The following is a 19,417-nucleotide window of genomic DNA, read 5'->3' on the forward strand; positions in this document are numbered from 1 at the left end:
GGGATTTGCAAACTCCCTGATCCTTAGAATATAGAACATGGCAATGTGCAGTAAGGAACAGGTCCTTCGGCCCACTTTCTATGTGGAACAGCCCCAGGATAAACTAATCTTACCTGCCTGCACATGACCTGTAATGTCTGAGTATAACTCAGATGTGACTAGCATAATAAAGAGACGTCCGATACCAATGTGATCGGCGAGTAGTCCCGGCTACGTAATGAAGAGCCTGGCCTCCAGGGGGCGCTCGCATTTACATATACGGGTTTCATATACGTGTACGTCCAAGGCATATAAAGTGTACCGTCATCAATGAAATCATTGACTTATTTTGTATACATATAAAGGACTTACCAATACAACATAGTCATCCATTACTGCTAAACTTATAGCTAATGATTATCGATGTACACAGGATATCATTCTTATCCTCGCTGTTTTCTACCACAATTAACACAGTGCTCCTCATACTTCGAACGTCATACTACAAACTACAAAACTAGAAACTATTTTGCATAACAAGCCGAGTTGGGGGTGTTGACAATCGCCCACTTCTTGTGCGAGTCGTATTTCCGACTGGTTCTGTGTTGTGTTTCTGTTGTGTGTGAGTGTGGCTTGGCTCGCTGTGAGCGGGTTCCCCCACTGCATTACCTTGTGATGCGGGCTGTGATTGCTCAGTTTTTGCGCTCTTTTGCTGCGTGTTGCCAGGGCGTGGCTCAGCTGCTTTGTGCGCGGGTCGTGTGTCCTTCCTGTTTCTGCGGTGCTCAGTCCCGCTCAGTGTGGAGATGGAGTAGCTCCGAGGGGCCAAGTTTTTGCGCACAATCTGGCCACGTTGCCACTCGGTTGGTTTGGCGCGAAACCACACCTGTTGTTGTCGCTCCAGGTGCGGCAGCGGCTCGGCGCTTGCCTTCCCGTTGAAATATGCTGCCTGGTTTTCTTGCCGGACAACTAGTTGCGGTCCCATGGGAGGGACAGGATGGGGATGTAGGAGCAATATAGGCGACAGCAGTTTGCTTGTTATCAGTCTACCTTGGCTTTCTTCGTGATATTTTTCATGGTTTGCACACAGCGCTCCACCTGCCCGTTACTCTGTGGATAGATGGGACTTGAGGTGACACGGGCACATTCCCATTCATCCTTGAACTTGCGAAACTCAGCACAGTCAAATTGTCTCGCGTTGTCTGACATCAACAAGTCTGGAATGCCATTCCGGGCAAACATGCCCTTCATCTGTCGTATCGAATGTGACATCATGTCTGGCAGCTGTGCTATTTCTGGGTACTTGGAGTAATAGTCCACGACTAGCAAATGGTCAACTCCATCCAGATGGAAGATGTCTGCCCCGACTTTAGACCAAGGTCTGCTGGGAATGAAGAGTGGTTGTAGTGGCTCGCTTGCATGTGCTTTCCTGTTCCACCTGGCATATCGAGCACATTTCCACCGTGTCCTCGATCTGTGCATTCATTCCTGACCACGCAAATAAATTGTGGGCTCGTTGTTTCAGTTACACTACTCCCAGATGTGATTCATGGAGCGTTTTCAGCATCTGCCGGCATATGCTTTGGGGGACTACGATTCGGTTTTCCCTGAAGACTAATCAGTCTTCTTCACCAGCTCTTCATGGTATGCATGAAACGGAATCAATTCCGAGGGCAGATCACGCCTGTTACTAGGCCAACCCATTCTTATGTACTCGCACAGCAGTGTTAGGGTTTGATCTTTTTTTGTTTCCGCTTGAACTGCGCAAGGCGCTCCTCTGACATGTGTAGGAGACCCTCTACAGCATGTATCACCTTCGGCCGTGTGATGCACTCTTCAGTAGGCACGTTTGCACTGGGCAGCCGGCTCAGGGCGTCGGGGACAAACATTTCACGTCCCGGCTTCCACCGTATATCCAGGTCGTACCATAGCAGGTGCATTCGCATGCGCTGGAGTCTGGGGCTTAGTTTGTGTGGCGGCTTGGTGGGCAAGCCTACTAATGGCTTGTAGTCAGCAAGGATTACAGTGCGCTGACTGACAATGAAGTCATGAAACCTTCTGTGTGCGTACAATATGGCGCACAGCTCCTTCTTTATAGTCACATAGTTGCGCTCGGCCACCTTCACACATCGTGCTGCGTAGGCAACAAGCCTCTCGTCCTGCAGTAGGACCGCTCCAAATCCGCTGTTGGAAGCGTCTGTGGCAATTGAAATGGGCACGTTCACATCGTACAGATTGAGCACTAGTGGCGATGTGAGAAGACGCTTCAGCTTGTCTACTGCCTGTCTGTGTTTCTGCTCAGAACACCATGCTCCACCCTTTTCTGTTAGCTGTCTAGGTGGGGCAGTGATCTCCGAAAGGTTTGGAATGAATTTGGCCATGTATGTCACCATCCCCAAGAACGTTAGCACTTCAGCCTTGTTCGTTGGGTATGGCATTTGTAGCACGCTGCTGACACGAGATGGGCTTGGTGACATGCCTGCTTGCGAGATGACGTGTCCCACATATTCAATCTCGTTTGAGTGCATTACCAACTTTTTGGGATTGAGATTTAGGCCGGCCTCGTTCACACGCACGAATAGGGCTTTCACCCTAGCATCATGCTGGGCTGCATTCTCACCCCAAACGGGAATGTCGTCAACGACTATCTCCACCCCTTCTAAATCTCTGAACTCTTCCTGCATCGCCCGCTGCCAAATCTCACATACAGATGAGATTCCAAATGGGAGCACGAGGTATCAGTATCTCCCAAAAGGAGTATTAAATGTGGCCAGGTGTGAGCTAATCACCGCTCAGTGGCCACTGCCAATACCCACTTGTGGCGTCATATTTCGAGAGCCATTTTGCCTTCGGCATGCAGGCAGCAATGTGCTCGAATAGCGGCATCGGGAAATGCTCCCTGCGAATGGCCGCATTGAGGTCACGCGGGTCAAGGCATATGCGGACCAATCTGTCGGTTCGCTCGCGGGTTTTATGACTCCCAAGCTTTCCATACGCTCTAGTTCGGCTTTGACCTTATCCCTGAGCTTATATGGGATAGTGCGGGGCGGGATTTGCTGAGGTTGGGCGTTCTCTTGCAGCACTATGTTGTACTCATGTTTTTTAGCCTTCCCAGCCCTTGGAAAAGCTCGCGGTTTTCCTCAATGATTTTCGCAGTGAATGATTTAGACTCAGAACTTTGCTCCAGGCTGCTGGTGTGGGAGGTTCCATCATGTTTGGCTCACACTCTCTCTCGTGCTGGGATCGCACCTTCAACCACCTCATGCTCTAACTCGTGCTGGGCTCACACCTTCAACCACCTCATGCTCTAACTCGTGCTGGGCTCACACCTTCAACCACCTCATGCTCTAACTCGTGCTGGGCTCACACCTTCAACCACCTCATGTCGCACAAGAAGCCCTAACTTCTCACACATCTGTTTCCCAAATATGGGTTTCACATCCCCACTCACTGTTTGAAGGATCACACTATATTCCTTCTTACCGAACTTAACGTTCCCCTTTGCCTGTCCCACAGGCTTCATTGTGTGTCCAGAGTGAGACCTCAGTGTTACATTAGTGTTCAGTAAGGCAAGACCAGTCTTTCTGAACAAGTTCTCTGGCAGATGTTAACTTGAGCTCCAGAGTCAAGTTTGAACTCAATGTCCACATTGTTAATGCTGCACAGCTGTCCCTATTCATACGTCAAATCAATCATGGTGTCAATCACGGCATCAATGTAGAGTGCCTCAAAGTCATCGTTCACTGGCTCGGGCTGCGGTGAAGCAGTCATTCATCTCGGACTCGATGTCGCGGACGTCACGGCTCGCATCCCCAGCCTTCTGTCTGATTGGCTGGTCATGTTGTCGGTAACGTGGACGGCTGTTGGGCGCAAAAAGGGCAATACGGGCTGAAAAGATGAGGTACGAAGCGAAGCTGGCCAAGAATATAAAGAAGGACAGTAAAAGCTTCTTTAGGTATGTTAAGAGAAAAAAGATTAGTAAAGACAAATGTGAGTCCCTTGAAGGCAGAAATGGGTGAAATTATGATGGGTAACAAGGAAATGGTGGAAGAGTTGAACAGGTACTTCGGATCTGTCTTCACTGAGGAAGTCACAAACAATCTCCCAGATGTACTGGTGGACAGAGGATCTAGGGAGACAGAGGAACTGAAATAAATTTGCATTCGGCGAGAAATCGTATTGGGTAGACTGATGGGACCGAAGGTTGATAAATCCCCAGGGCCTGATGGTCTGCATCCCAGGGTACTCAAGGAGGTGGCTCAAGAAATCGTGGATGCATTGGTGATCATTTTCCAATGTTCAATAGATTCAGGATCAGTTCCTGTGGATTGGAGGGTAGCTAATGTTATCCCACTTTTCAAGAAAGGAGCGAGAGAGAAAACAGGGAATTGTAGACCAGTTAGCCTGACATCAGTGGTGGGGATGATGCTGGAGTCAATTATTAAAGAGATAATAACGGCGCATTTGGATAGCGGTAAAAGGATTGGTCCAAGTCAGCATGGATTTATGAAAGGGAAATCATGTTTGACCAATCTTCTGGAATTTTTTGAGGATGTGACAAGTAAAATGGATGAAGGGAAGCCAGTGGATGTAGTGTATCTAGACTTTCAGAAATCCTTTGATAAAGTACCACACGGGAGGTTGGTGAGCAAAATTAGAGCACATGGCATTGGGGATAGGGTATTGACATGGATAGAGAATTGGTTGGCAGAAAGGAAGCAAAGAGTAGGAATAAACGGGTCCTTTTCAGAATGGCAGGCAGTGGCAAGTGGAGTGCCACAAGGCTCGGTGCTGCGGCCGCAACTATTTACAAAATATATTAATGATTTGGATGATGGAATTAGAAGCAACACTATCACATTTGCGGATGACACAAAACTGGGTGGCAGTGTGAACTGAGAAGAGGATGTTAGGAGGTTGCAGGGTGACTTGGACAGGTTGAGTGAGTGGGCAGATGCATGGCAGATGCAGTATAATTAGATAAATGTGAGGTTATCCACTTTGGCGGCAAAAATAAGGAGGCAGATTATTATCTCAATGATGTCAGATTAGGTAAAGGGGAAGTGCCACGAGACCTTGGTGACCTTGGTGTACACCAGTCACTGAAAGTAAGCGTGCAGGTACAGCAGGCAGTGAAGAAAGCTATTGGCATGTTGGCCTTCATAACAAGAGGATTTGAGTACAGGAGCAAAGAAGTCCTTCTGCAGTTGTGTAGGGCCCTGGTAAGACCACATCTGGAGTATTGTGTGCAGTTTTAGTCTCCTAATTTGAGGAAGGACATCCTTGCTATTGAGGCAGTGCAGCGTAGGTTCACGAGATTAATCCCTGGGATGGAGGGACTGTCATATGAGGAAAGATTGGAAAGACTAGGCTTGTATTCACTGGAGTTTAGAAGGATGAGAGGGGATCTTATAGAGACGTATAAAATTATACATCTAAGGACTAGACAAGCTAGATGCAGGAAAAATGGTCCCAATGTTGGGGGAGTCAGAACCAGGGGACACAATCTAAGAATAAAGGGGAGGCCATTTAAAACTGAGGCGAGAAGAAACTTTTTCACCCAGAGAGTTGTGAATTTGTGGAATTCTCTGCCACAGAGGGCAGTGGAGGCCAATTCACTGGATGGATTTAAAAGAGAGTTAGATAGAGCTCTAGGGGCTAGTGGAATCAAGGGATATGGGGAGAAGGCAGGCACAGGTTACTGATTGTAGATGATCAGCCATGATCACAATGAATGGCGGTGCTGGCTCGAAGGGCCAAATGGCCTCCTCCTGCACCCATTTTCTACGTTTTTATGCTTCAATGTTTCTATTTCTCGGGCAGTCGGGGGATCTGGAGAAATGTCCAATCTCTCCGCATGTGCGACATCTCATGTCCTGAGCGAGGCAGGAGTTGGGTTTATGCGCGTAGATACATGACCGGCAGATGGCATCAATACCATGATTATGGGTTTCTGTACATGGTTGTCTGGGACGGGAATCCCTGCCTCGCCCCCATAGCTGACTGGCGCTGCCTCGTTTCAAGTAATCAACCGTCTCTTCGATGGCGGTTGGGGCAATCTGTTTCACGTGCGATCGTACACATATCATGCATTTGTTCAGCGTTAAGGCCTCACATTGGAGTAGTTTCGCCTGGAGTGGCTGGCTGGTGATGCCGCAGACTATTCTGCCTTGCCCTGCCCAGCCCTGCAGGCTGCCAAATTCACAATTGTTTGCTAAAGCCTTCACTGCAGGCAGGTAGTTGGAGAAAGCCTCTCCTCGCCTCTGATTACATGTATTGAAGATGTATCTCATGACAGTTAACTTCTTTTTTGGTTCACAGTATGTCTGGAACTTCTCCTTCAGCGGTTGTATTTTGTCACGTTCCTCCGGGGCGATCTGAAAGGTTTCATAAACCTGCTGAGCGGCCGGCCCCGCCACATGGAGGAATGTTACACACCAAATCTTTTCTGGCTTACTCGTCAGCTCTGTCACCGTCTCCTACAGCTGGAACGCCCTTGTCCAGTCCTTATAATTCTTGGCTAAGTTCCCTTGCATGGAGAGTGGTCCCGGTGGCTTGAGTCCCGCTATTTTTTCATTTCTGACACCCTGTAGTGTCTGAGTATAACTCCGTTGTGACTAGCACAATAAAGAGACGTCCGACACCGATGTGATCGGCGAGTAGTCCCAGCTATTTAATGAAAAGCCTGGCAGTGCAGCGTAGGTTCACGAGGTTAATCCCTGGGATGGAGGGACTGTCATATGAGGAATGATTGGAAAGACTAGGCTTGTATTCACTGGAGTTTAGAAGGATGAGAGGAGATCTTATAGATAACTCTTAAAATCATAAAAGGACAAGACAAGCTAGATGCAGGAAAAATGTTCCCAATGTTGGGGGAGTCAGAACCAGGGGACACAATCTAAGAATAAAGGGGAGGCCATTTAAAACTGAGGTGAGAAGAAACTTTTTCACCCAGAGAGTTGTGAATTTGTGGAATTCTCTGCCACAGAAGGCACTGGAGGCCAATTCACTGAATGAATTTAAAAGAGAGTTAGATAGAGCTCCAGAGGCTAGTGGAATCAAGGGATATGGGGAGAAGGCAGGTACAGGTTACTGATTGTAGATGATCAGCCATGATCACAATGAATGGTGGTGCTGGCTCGAAGGGCCAAATGGCCTCAACCTGCACCTATTTTCTATGTTTCTATGACTCTAATCTCTCAATAAACGCAACGGATTCCATGGCAAGTTTCCTCCCTGGTGTCATTGACAAGTTATCCCACTCTTTTTATATGTCGCATCACTGATTTATAACATCACCGCTTGCTGAAGTGTGAGGGACACCAATTTCCATAAGTTAATCAGTTATAAATCACTTAGAAAGTGCTCAAGGTCAGGAAAAGCGCATGTGTTGACCGAGTCGAAAACAGCCAGTGTTTTTAACTTTGTCAGCGGTGTGTATATGGTGACTATTTGCATACCTTGGGTATTCAAGCAAAAACATTCTGTGACTTGCCACATGTGATAATAAAGTATTCCATTCCATTCTATTCAAAAAAGGACATACGCCCCATGAGGAAGAATTTCTTTAGGTTTGGGATTATTATTTTCACGTGTGCCAAGGTACGGTGAAGCTTTGTTTTGCTATCCAAACAAATCAGATAATACTGCACATAAATACAATCAAGCCAAACTCGAGCACCAAAGGTAGAATGAAGGGAAGGATACAGAATGCAGAGTATAGCTCTCAGCATTATAGTGAGAATATTATTAGAACAGCATGTAAACAGGCCCTTTGGCCCATCATGCTGACCAAGATGCCTCATCTACACTAGTCCCACCAGCCCGTGTTTAGCCCATATCCCACTAAACCTTTCTAATCCACGTATCTCCCCCAGCGACCGTGTCAACCCACACCGCTCCACCGCCACCAGCAGGTCGCAGCCATATCTTATACTACCTGTCTAAATGTCGTTTAAATGCTGTTAAATTACCTGCCTCAATTACCTCCTCTGGCAGCTCATTCCATATACCCACCATCCTAAGTGTGGGAAAATTGCCCCTTTTATATCGTTCCCCTCTCGTTAAACCTATGTCCTCTGGTTCTTGATTCCCCTATTCTGGGTAAAAGACTCTGTGCATCTACCTTATCCATTCCCTTCATGATCTTGCACACCTCTAAAAGATCATCTCTGATCCTCTTGCACTCTGATAAATAAAGACCTAGATTGCTCAACCTCTCCTTACAGCTCAGGCCGTCAAGTTTGGCAATATCTGCTAAAGACCTTTTTTTTAACATTTGAATCCTTTATTAAAGCCAAAAAATACGATGTGCAGGATTTAACTGTTGGTAGGATCAAGGAAATAGTGTTCACGTCACGGCCCTTTTTCCACTAATCTTTCCACCAACACGCACAAGAAGCGCAAGAAGCCATTGTATGCAGAAGCTGAGAAGTATGTTCAGCCCCCCTGGCTGAACAATTTCTAATCTTGTGATGTGGACTCTGTAAGAAGAACTGTTGGTGGCAGGGAAGTTTGCAAATTGGCAACAGACTTGTGAACTTCTTGCTGCAAGTCAGAGATGAGCATCAAATGATTATGACAAATTTGTCAATACTGTGCACCAGAATCAATTTGAATGCACTGATTGTTAATTTTAATCATTTGTTCTTCGTACCGTTTTATACCTCCAATTTCCCTCTCCCCCGACTCTCTGTCTGAAGAAGGGTCTTGACCGAAACGTTGCAGCAGCAATGAATCAACATTGACCATGTTCACCTCTGCCAATAAAGTAGGTTTTGAACTTACATCAATTGAGAGAAAAATCCAAAAATATGAAATGGCATTCCATTGCACTGGCGGAATGCAGGGGCCCACCTGCCTGTTCACATTTTTGAAGTGGACCAGGGAGATTATCTTCAGTGACTCAGCCAATGTTTATCTGATCACTATCACACGGGGTCTGTGAAAATTCTCCACGCACAGCTTGCTTGGCTGGTGGTTTCCTGCATTACACCAGTGAGGACACTGCAGGCTGAACTGCTTTGAGGCTTAATGGAAGAGAGATTAAAGGCAATACACACACTCGGAAATCCTGATTGCTCAGGACCTGCTTCATAGAAAGTGTGTTAAAATAAAGTCAGGCAGTGCAGAAACAAGCCCTCCAGTCCACCACGGGCAGCACAGTGGTGCACCTGGCAAAGCTGCTGCCTCACAGCACCAGAGACCCGAGTTCGATCCTGACATCGGGTGCTGATGTGTGGAGTTTGCACACTCTCCCTGAGACCCCATGGGCTTCCTCCGGATGCTCCGGTTTCCTCCCACATGCCAAAGACATGCAGGATTGTAGATTCATTGGCATCTGTAAATTGCACCTATTGTGTAGGTAGTGGACTGAGAAAGTGGGGTTACTTAGAACTAGTATCTTTCAATCATAAAAGCAAAGTGCTAGAGGGATTTTGCAGGTCAGGCAGCATCTGTGAGGAAAATAGACAGATGGCGCATCGGATCGGGACCCTACTTCAGACCTGCGAGCACTTGGCTTGTGAGGAATGAAAACAGAGGGGGCTCACCAAGGAAGGCAATGGGTCTCCTCAACTGAAGTGAAAATGGGATTGAAATAAACAGCAGGATGGCAGATCCATCCAAACAACCTATCCACCCATTAAACATCTCCGTCCTCACCAATGCAAACTCTGTAAGTTACACAGAGACCTCATCAGCAACCCTAGAACCTACAGACTGGAATGGAAGCAAGTCATCTTCAACCCCAAGGAGCTATCCAAGAAGTATATACAATTATGAGAAGCATAGATAGGGTAGACAGTCAGATACTTTTTCCCAGGGGGGAAATGTCCAACACTAGAGGGCATAATTACAAGGCAAGAGGGGGAAGGTTTAATGGACATGTGCGGGGCAAGTCTTTTCACATAGAGTAGTGGGGGCCTCAGATGCATTGGCAGGGATGGTGGTTGTGGCAGATACGACAGTGGTGTTTAAAAGGCTGTTAGATAGGCACATGGATATGCAAGTGCAGGGAACAAAGGAAAATGGATCGTATACAGGCAGGTGAGATCAGTTTAACTTGACATCATTCTTGGTGCAAACATTGTGGGCCAAAGGCCTCTTTGCTGTACTGCTCTATGTTCTATGAAATTTGAAGCTTGCATTCTGTGGTTTGCCACACTTTGAATCTATAGTATAGATCTGCAGCAATTAACTAATTCAAATGAAGATCTAACAGATCTACAATTTGCTGCAGTGTAGTACGGATCTTAGTTAATGAACCTATCAGTGCAACTCTTCTGATCTCGGCTGACAGTGCTTCCAGTTCTCGAATCCTTTGCATGACTCGGGGAATGTCCGCACTTCAAAAGAATATTTCTCCTGCCCAGAGGAAGATGAACAGGGGAAATTTTGCTGTTTGGATTTCTGGAGGTCAGGGGTCCCAAAGGACCAGTGAGCTTCAAGTCACCTAGGCTTGTATACACTGGAATTTAGAAGGATGAGAGGAGATCTTATCGAAACGTATAAGATTATTAAGGGGTTGGACACGTTAGAGGCAGGAAACATGTTCCCAATGTTGGGGGAGTCCAGAACAAGGGGCCACAGTTTAAGAATAAGGGTTAGGCCATTTAGAACTGAGATGAGGAAAAACTTTTTCAGTCAGAGAGTGGTGAATCTGTGGAATTCTCTGCTTCAGAAAGCAGTGGAGGTCAATTCTCTGAATGCATTCAAGAGAGAACTAGATAGAGTTCTTAAGGTTAGCGTAGTCAGGGGGTATGGGGAGAAGGCAGGAATGGGGTACTGATTGAGAATGATCAGCCATGATCACATTGAATGCGGTGCTGGCTCGAAGGGCCGAATGGCCTCCTCCTGCACCTATTGTCTATTGTCTAACATGTGCAATGAAGATAAAGTTATCTGCAGTGACAGACATCTACAGCAGCAAATGGTCAGGACTAAAACAAAAGGCTTTTCAGCAGTTGGAAATGTTGTGTTTTAGCCGACAGGCAGTCTGTAACTGGTAGGACCTGTTTGAACAGGAAATGAAGTCAAACTACACCGTATCATTTGCCTATCAAAAACCTGCCTCGTCTGTGTTCATCTATTATCTGCCACACTTTGTCCTGTCCCTCAGCTCTTGCAGGTTTCTTCCCCACCCCCCTTCCCTCAATCAGTCCGAACAAGGCTCACAACCCGAAATGTCACCTATTCAGAGATGCTGCCTGGCCCCTCTCAGTTACTCCAGCACATTTGTGACTTTTTTTTGTAAACCAGCATCTGCAATTTCTTGTTTCTAGGTAGGATATGTTGCTGCTAAGGCGCGGCAGTTCTTAATTTCTGCCTCACAGAGAAGTACTACAGGATGACAGTGCAGTTTGCTGCAAACACAAGCAGAAGAAAGGCATCAGGAAGACAGCAAGTCATTGGTAACTCAGTGTGGTTCGCAACCCAGGTCAGGGTCAAACTCAGGTTTCTAGCGCTGTGAGGCAGTAGCTCTACTATCTGTGCCTTCTTGACACCCAGGATGCCGACCAGGAGGAAAGAGCTCCCAGATTTTAATTTGTACAACATAACAGTGTTCACATTCTTCCCCATGGTGACCCTGTCATTTTTCAGACTTGGAATGGGTTTCATTCAACATTCAGTAGCGGCACAGTGTTGCAGTGATAGAGTTGCTGCCTTACAGCACCAGAGACTCGGGTTCAATCCTGACTACAGGTGCTGTATGTACGGAATTTGTACATTCTCCCTGTGACCACATGGGTTTTCTCCTGGTGTTCCGGTTTCTTCCCATATTCCAAAGACCGGTAGGCTTGTAAGTTAATTGGCTTCAGTAAATTGTCCATTGTGCGTAGGATAGAACCAATGCAATGGGTGATCGTTGGTCGGTGCGGAGTTGCTGGGCCGAAGGTTCTGTTTACAGGCTGTATCTCTAAACTAAGCTAAAATACAGCTGATCCACAACCACAGAGTGTCGTGGGATTTCGGCTTGGTTTCCCAACAGGATGCATAATGCTGATCACCAACAGCCTCAGCGCAACTTACTGGGGTCACCTATCGCACCAACCAATCCACGTGTTTTGGGGACATGGAAGGAAACTGGGAGTACTGGAGGAAACCCATGCAGTGACAGAAAGACTGCACCCGAGCTTGGGATTGAACCCAGGTCCCTGGCACTGGGAGGCAGTGGCTCTACCGGCTGCACCACTTCAATGCTTCAATGGTGCAATGCTTCAATGGTGCAGTGAGAGATGCTCTCAAACTAAAGCTTTCATTGAGCACACGGCCTCAATGCTTGGGCCAAACCTGAATGGTGCAACATTTCTGGTCTCCAGGTTTCTTATGGTTAGCTGGATCTATTCGGAGGGCCTCTGGTTTGAAAATCTCAGAGGAGGAGGGGGGTGTGGGAGAAAGATAATGTTCTACATGTCCCCAACATGACAAATCATTGAAAATATTTATTTTGGGTGCGTTTATCTTTCATAGGATGGAGGTTAGTGAGCAGTTATTGAACCACATCGAATGGTCCTTGAGAAGGTGGTGGCATCTCCTGCCATTGACCCTCTTGGCAGTAGAGGTCCCAGGGTTGAGAGGTGCTGTCAGTGAAGCTTCCAAGAGTGACCGTAGTGCATTTTGTAGATGGTACACACTGCAGCCACTGCGCACTGGTGGTGATGTGAATATATGTTGATTGGGGTGGTTACAGGTACAACTAATCAAGGCCCATTATTTTCAGGCGTTGAGGCAGGCACCAGTGAGGAAGGTCACAGACTATATCAGCAATAGAGTCTTCTGTTACAGGCTTGAGGATCACAGGCTGCAAAAAGCCAGTAATCATAAGGCCCAAAGATAGACACAAAATGCTGGAGTAACTCAGCGGGACAGGCAACATCTCTGGAGAGGAATGGGTGGCCTTGCAGGTTGAGTATACACAATGATCCAGCCACAACAACCCTCTGTGGTAGCGAATTTCACCCTCTGCAAGTAGTTCCTGGACACCTCGGGTTTAAATGATCAAATCCGAATCTAGAATGGATCAAATGGATCATACACACTGGGATTTAGGATGAGAGGAAATCTTATAGAAACATATAAAATTCTTAAGGGATTAGACAGGATAGACAATAGACAATAGGTGCAGGAACAGGCCATTCGGCCCTTCGAGCCAGCACCACCATTCAATGTGATCATGGCTGATCATTCCCAATCAGTACCCCGTTCCTGCCTTCTCTCCATACCCCCTGACTCCGCTATCCTTAAGAGCTCTATCTAGCTCTCTTGAAAGCACTGAGAATTGGCCTCCAGCACCTTCTGAAGCAGAGAATTCCACAGATTTACAACTCTCTGACTAAAAAGGTTTTTCCTCATCTCCGTTCTAAATGGCCTACCCCTTAGTCTTAAACTGTGGCCTCTGGTTCTGGACTCCCCCAACATTGGGAACATGTTTCCTGCCTCTAACGTGTCCAACCCCTTAATAATCTTATATGTTTCAATAAGATCCCCTCTCATACTTCTAAATTCCAGTGTATACAAGCCTAATCGATCCAGTCTTTCAACATATGACAGTCCCGCCATTCCGGGAATTACCCTAGTAAACCTACGCTGCACGCCCTCAATAGCAAGAATATCCATGCTCAAATTTGGAGACCAAAACTGCACACAGTACTCCAGGTGCGGTCACATTAGGGCCCTGTACAACTGCAGAAGGACCTCTTTGCTCCTATACTCAACTCCTCTTGTTATGAAGGCCAACATTCATTCCATTGACTTTCTTCACTGCCTGCTGTACCTGCATGCTTCCTTTCAGTGACTGATGCACTAGGACACCCAGATCTCGTTGTACGTCCCCTTTTCCTTTCCCTTTTCCTAACCATTTAGATAACAATCTGCCTTCCTATTCTTACCACCAAAGTGGATAACCTCACACTTATCCACATTAAACTGCATCTGCCATGCATCTGCCCACTCACACAACCTGTCCAAGTCACCCTGCAACCTCATAGCATCTTCCTCACAGTTCACACTGCCACCCAGCTTTGTGTCATCTGCATATTTGCTAATGTTACTTTTCATCTGCAAATTTGATAATGTTACTTTTAATTTGCTAATGTTACTAATGTTACTAGGCCAGGTGCAGGAAAAATGGTCCTGATGTTGGGGGAGTCCAGAACCAGGAGTCACGGTTTATGAATAAGGGGTCGGCCATTTAGGACTGAGATGAGGAAAAACTTTTTCACCCAGAGTTGTGAATCGATGGAATTCTCTGCCATAGAAGGCTGTGGAGGCCAATTCACTGGATGTTTTCAAGAGAGTTAAATATAGCTCTTAGAGCTAACGGAATTAAGGAATATGGGGAGAAAGCAGGAACAGAGTACTGATTTTGGATGATTAGCCATGATCATATTGAATGGCGGTGCTGGCTCGAAGGGCCAAATGGCCTAATGACCTATTTTCTATGTTTCTAGTCAACGTGTCCCCTTGTTTGAGATTCTCCCACCTGTGGAAACATCTTGATATCTACTCCTTTGTATCTTAAATATTTCAATAAGATCGTCCCTCATATTTAGGTTTAGGTTTATTTTCGTCAATTGTACCGAGCTTTCTTTTGCATTCTATCTCATCAGATCAGATAACACTATACATAAATACAATAAAATTAAACTCAAATATCTCAGAGAACAGAGTCTAAGGTAAAGAGTGCAGAATATAGTTTTTAGCATTATAGCACATCACTTCCATAAACAAAGTCCAATGTCAGCAATGGGGTGGAGGTGAATCGGACAGTACCCTAGCTTATGAAAGGGCCATTCAGAAGGCTGATAACAGAATGGAAGAAGCTGTTCTGAGTCTGCTGGTGGTTGCCTTCCATGGATTGGGAGATTTGTCCCAACTCATCCATGCCAACCAAGTTGGGAGATTTGTCCCAACTCATCCATGCCAACCAAGTTGGGAGATTTGTCCCAACTCATCCATGCCAACCAAGTTGGGAGATTTGTCCCAACTCATCCATGCCAACCAAGTTGGGAGATTTGTCCCAACTCATCCATGCCAACCAAGTTGCTGGCCGTTTGTAAATCACACACAAATCCACCACTGTTGTGACACCAGGTTTTTACTGATTCGCCTCACCGACACATTCCTGAACAGAATTCAGCATTATACATTGTTTAATTCTAACACTTGTTTGCAACTGACGTCTGGATCTTTCAATCATATAATAAAATGAAAACTAATTTTCAAGCATTAAATAGGCACGACAATGCTAATAGTTAGCAGAACAATTGGCTACATCTAGGCACAGAGAGATACCGGACAAAATCAGGCCAATCGGCCTACCAGGTTCACGCTGACCATCAATCAACTACACGAATCCCATTTTATTCTCCCCACATTTTCATCAACTCACCCACTCTCCTGCACACTAGGGGCAATTTGCACGGTCAACTCTGCACATCATTGTGCTGTGGGAGGAAATCGGAGCGTGCAGGAGAAATCCACAAAAATCATAGAGTGATAGTGCAAACTCTACACAAGACAGCATCTGAGGTCAGGATTGAACCCAGGTCTCTGAAGCTGTGAGGTGGCAGCTCAACTGTCCATATGCATCTGCGCCAGCCATCTAAATCCCGCCAGGCCCAGTGTTGCTGCCATACCCCGACGGCAGGCCTGGCTTGCCCGCCATGGGACTGGGAACCTGCCTAGAGTGGGGTTGAGCCTGGTCTGAGACTAGTCTCCTGCTCGTCACCGGGGACCGGAAAGGAGGGTGGAGGGAATTGGCGACGGATGCTAGAAAAAGGGCCGGTAAGAAGTACCAGGGATCCAACCTTCCGCACCCTCAAGATCGTCTGCGGGAGGCGTCCCCGGGACACAAAGTCTGAAGGTGGCCATGCAAGGAAAGGGACGATGGTTCGTGGGATGATTCGGATGGAGGCGATGGCTGCAACGGGTCTTCATGGCCAGCTGCAGCAAGGACTTTGAAACGCCAAGCCCTTGCAATTCTTGCATATGGACTCAGTGGGCTGTTTCTATGCATTCTGCTATCAATCGGGGATTGTACTTGTGTATGATAATAATCTTATTGGTCTGTATGCTAAAAAAGAATTTCACCGTGCCTGGGTACACGTGATAATGAAGAACCATTGCACCACTGGACAGCTGCTAAATTTATCAGGGAATTTTATTTTTAAGATATTCTAATTGAGTGCCAATTTAAGACAAAATTGTGTGATATTTAAGACAAATCAGAACGTACTGCTCCAGCGCCAACTATTTCTTTAGGTTACACAGTGACTGAAGCAATATTTGAAAGGGCTCTGTGGAGGACATTGGTGGATATTAAAAACACATTACCTTAATATGAAGTCAGATGCATCCATTGTGATTTCTGTTTTTACACAGTAAGCACGGCTGAGGATGCTCTCGAGTCCCGTTTCTTTCCCAATTACAGACAGTCAACAGGCATTGATGAATGACCACAGCTTACAGAATTCAATCCAATGGGCTCTCACAGGGCAATTAAGAGATTCTCTTTGGGCGCATAATCCAAAAATGCTGATCACCTGGATGTGAACTCACTTCAACTCTGTTTACTTGACGTACTAATTGGAGGAAATGGTGTTTCCCGATGGAAGGAGAAGGAAGATGAATGTCTGTTCCTGCGTAAATGACTGTGAATGCAAATTGCAAGTAGTTGGATCAGAATAGACACAAAATGCTGGAGTAACTCAGTGGATCAGTCAGCATCTCTGGAGAGCATGGATAGGTGACTTTTCGGGCAACCCAGAACGTCAGTCTGGAGAAGCATCCCGAATCAAAATGTCACCTATCCACGTTCTCCAGAGATGGTGCCTGACACATTGAGTTACTCCAGCACTGTGTGACTTATTCAGTAAACTGGGATCTGCAGTTCCTTCCGTGTCTAGATGGATCTGAAAATGAACTCTACCAATGAACCCGACATTAAAATTTATCAAGAGTCATGAGCTGTCACATCTTTAAGGGGAATGAACCTGAAGGAGAACCATAAGATACCTACCTTGAATCCCATACAACATCGGTGGTGGCTATTAACCCATCAGGTCTACCCTGGTTCCCTTCAAACCCATTCCCCCACTCATTTCCCTGTAACCTATTTCCTTTCTCATGCCCATGAATTCCCTCACCACTCACGCATTCCAAGAGGTGATTTACAGTGGCCAATCCACCAACACATCTTTGGGATGAGAGAGGAATTTGGAGCTTTCGCGTGACTTTCAGGCTGAAGAAGGGCCTCAACCAGAAACGTCACCCAATTCTTCTCTCTCTCTCTCTCTCTCTCTCTCTCTCGAGAGAGAGAGAGAGAGAGAGAGAGAGAGAGAGAGAGAGAGAGAGAGAGAGAGAGATGCTGCCTGTCTCGCTGAGTTACTCCAGCATTTTGTGTCTATCTTCAGTTTAAACCAGCATCTGCAGTTCCTTCCCACACAATATTTTTAATAAGTTACCTACTGTCCATTTACAGGAGGTGGAGCTAAGAGGGTGATTATCAAGACATCAATGGAGGTAACAACTTTAGACGATCAAGGGCATGACCTTCCCAAGAAACATTCCAAAAGGACCAACTCACTAACACTTGATGGCTCTGATGGCGCGGTCCAGTCCAGTCGCCGTCGTGGTAGCACTGCGGGAACTGTGCGTTTTAAACTGGTATGTTTACTTTAAAATTATCCCTAAGTGCTCTAGCGTGTGCTAGCACTTAGCATTAACCAATGTACGACCGGGAAACGCTCGTAAAATTAAACTCGAGCGCTACCGGAGCACTATTAAACAGAAAACTACTCACCGATATACCGATAGAGATCATCAAAGGAGCGCACCGCGGCAGCAGCAGTGGGAGCGCAGGTCAGTGGGAAAGTCGGAAAAAACACCGAGGGAAGCGAGGGGGGATTCGGAACAGGCTGAGAACCCAAGCCTTACGTCCACCTCTGCCCAGCATACTTCTGGCCAACGTCCAGTCCCTGGAGAACAAGCTGGATGACCTGAGGGCAAGGATCAGATTCCAGAGGGACATAAAGAACTGTAACATCCTTTGTCTGACTGAAACATGGCTGACCCCGCTGGTGCCTGACCAGGTGATCTGCCCATCCGAGTCCTTCACTGTTTTCCGGGCGGACAGAACGGAAGAATCCGGGAAATCCAAGGGCGGAGGAGTCTGCTTCTTGACCAATAATAACTGGTGTAATCCTGGAAATATTAAGACGCTTTCTCGTTCCTGCTCGCCGGACCTGGAACATCTATCTCATGCCGACCATTCTACCTACCCCGGGAGTTCAGTTCGGTGATCATCACAGCCGTCTATATCCCACCGCATGCGGACACCGACGTGGCACTGTCGACCCTACACGATGCGTTGTGTCAACACCAAAACAAGAACCCTGATGCGGCTGTGCTGGTGGCTGGAGACTTCAATAGGGGAAATCTCAAAAAGGTCATGCCTAACTTCTGCCAACACATCACGTGTGTCACCAGGGGGGAAAGAACTTTGGACCACTGCTACACGCCGTTCAGGAAAGGCTACAAGGCCGTTTCTCTCCCTCCTTTTAGGAAATCTGACCACGCTGCCATTTTCCTGCTGCCGGAGTACAAACAACGGATAGTACGGGAAGCGACAGTGACGAGGGACGTAAAGCGGTGGGCTGACCATTCAGAGGCCATGCTGCAGGATGCACTGAGCGAAGTCGACTGGAACATGTTCCAAGCAAGTTCCAGAGACGTAAATGAGTTTGCGGAAGCGGTTACGGACTTCATTGCCACAATAGCCGATACCATCATCCCCACGGTAAGGGTCAGTATCTTCCCTAACCAAAAACCCTGGGTGGACAGGTCTATTCGCATGGCCTTGAATGCTCGCACCGCTGCTTACAACTCCGGTCTGGCATCCGGCAACATGGACGACTACAAGGGAGAGTCCTACCGACTGCGAAGGGCAGTGAAGGATGCAAAAAGGAGGTACCGGGACAAGATGGAGTCACAGATGGAGCAGCAGGACACCAGGCGCCTTTGGCAGGGGCTACGGACAATAACTAGCTACAGGTCCAGCACCCCCTCAACCGGAAGTGCCGGCTCCTCCTTAGCTGATGACATGAACTCTTTTTATGCACGGTTTGAGACGGGTAACACCACCAGCTCGCCGTCTAAAAACAGCACCGAAGGGGCGCTGGCTAGCGAGGCTGGAGGGGGATCCACCGCCGGGGATGTGCACACATTCTCGGTGTCCGAGCATGAGGTGAGGTGGGCTCTGACGCGTGTGAACACGAGGAAAGCTGGAGGCCCAGATGGTATATCTGGGCGAGTACTAAAGTCTTGTGCTACTCAGCTTGCTCCAGTGCTCACCACAATATTCAACCTCTCCTTGGCAAAGTCCGTGGTCCCTGCATGCTTCAAAAGATCCATCATTGTACCGGTGCCAAAGAATGCCTCT

The sequence above is a fragment of the Rhinoraja longicauda genome, chromosome 5 (assembly GCF_053455715.1).
Source record: "Rhinoraja longicauda isolate Sanriku21f chromosome 5, sRhiLon1.1, whole genome shotgun sequence".
In the NCBI taxonomy this organism is placed as follows: domain Eukaryota; kingdom Metazoa; phylum Chordata; class Chondrichthyes; order Rajiformes; family Arhynchobatidae; genus Rhinoraja; species Rhinoraja longicauda.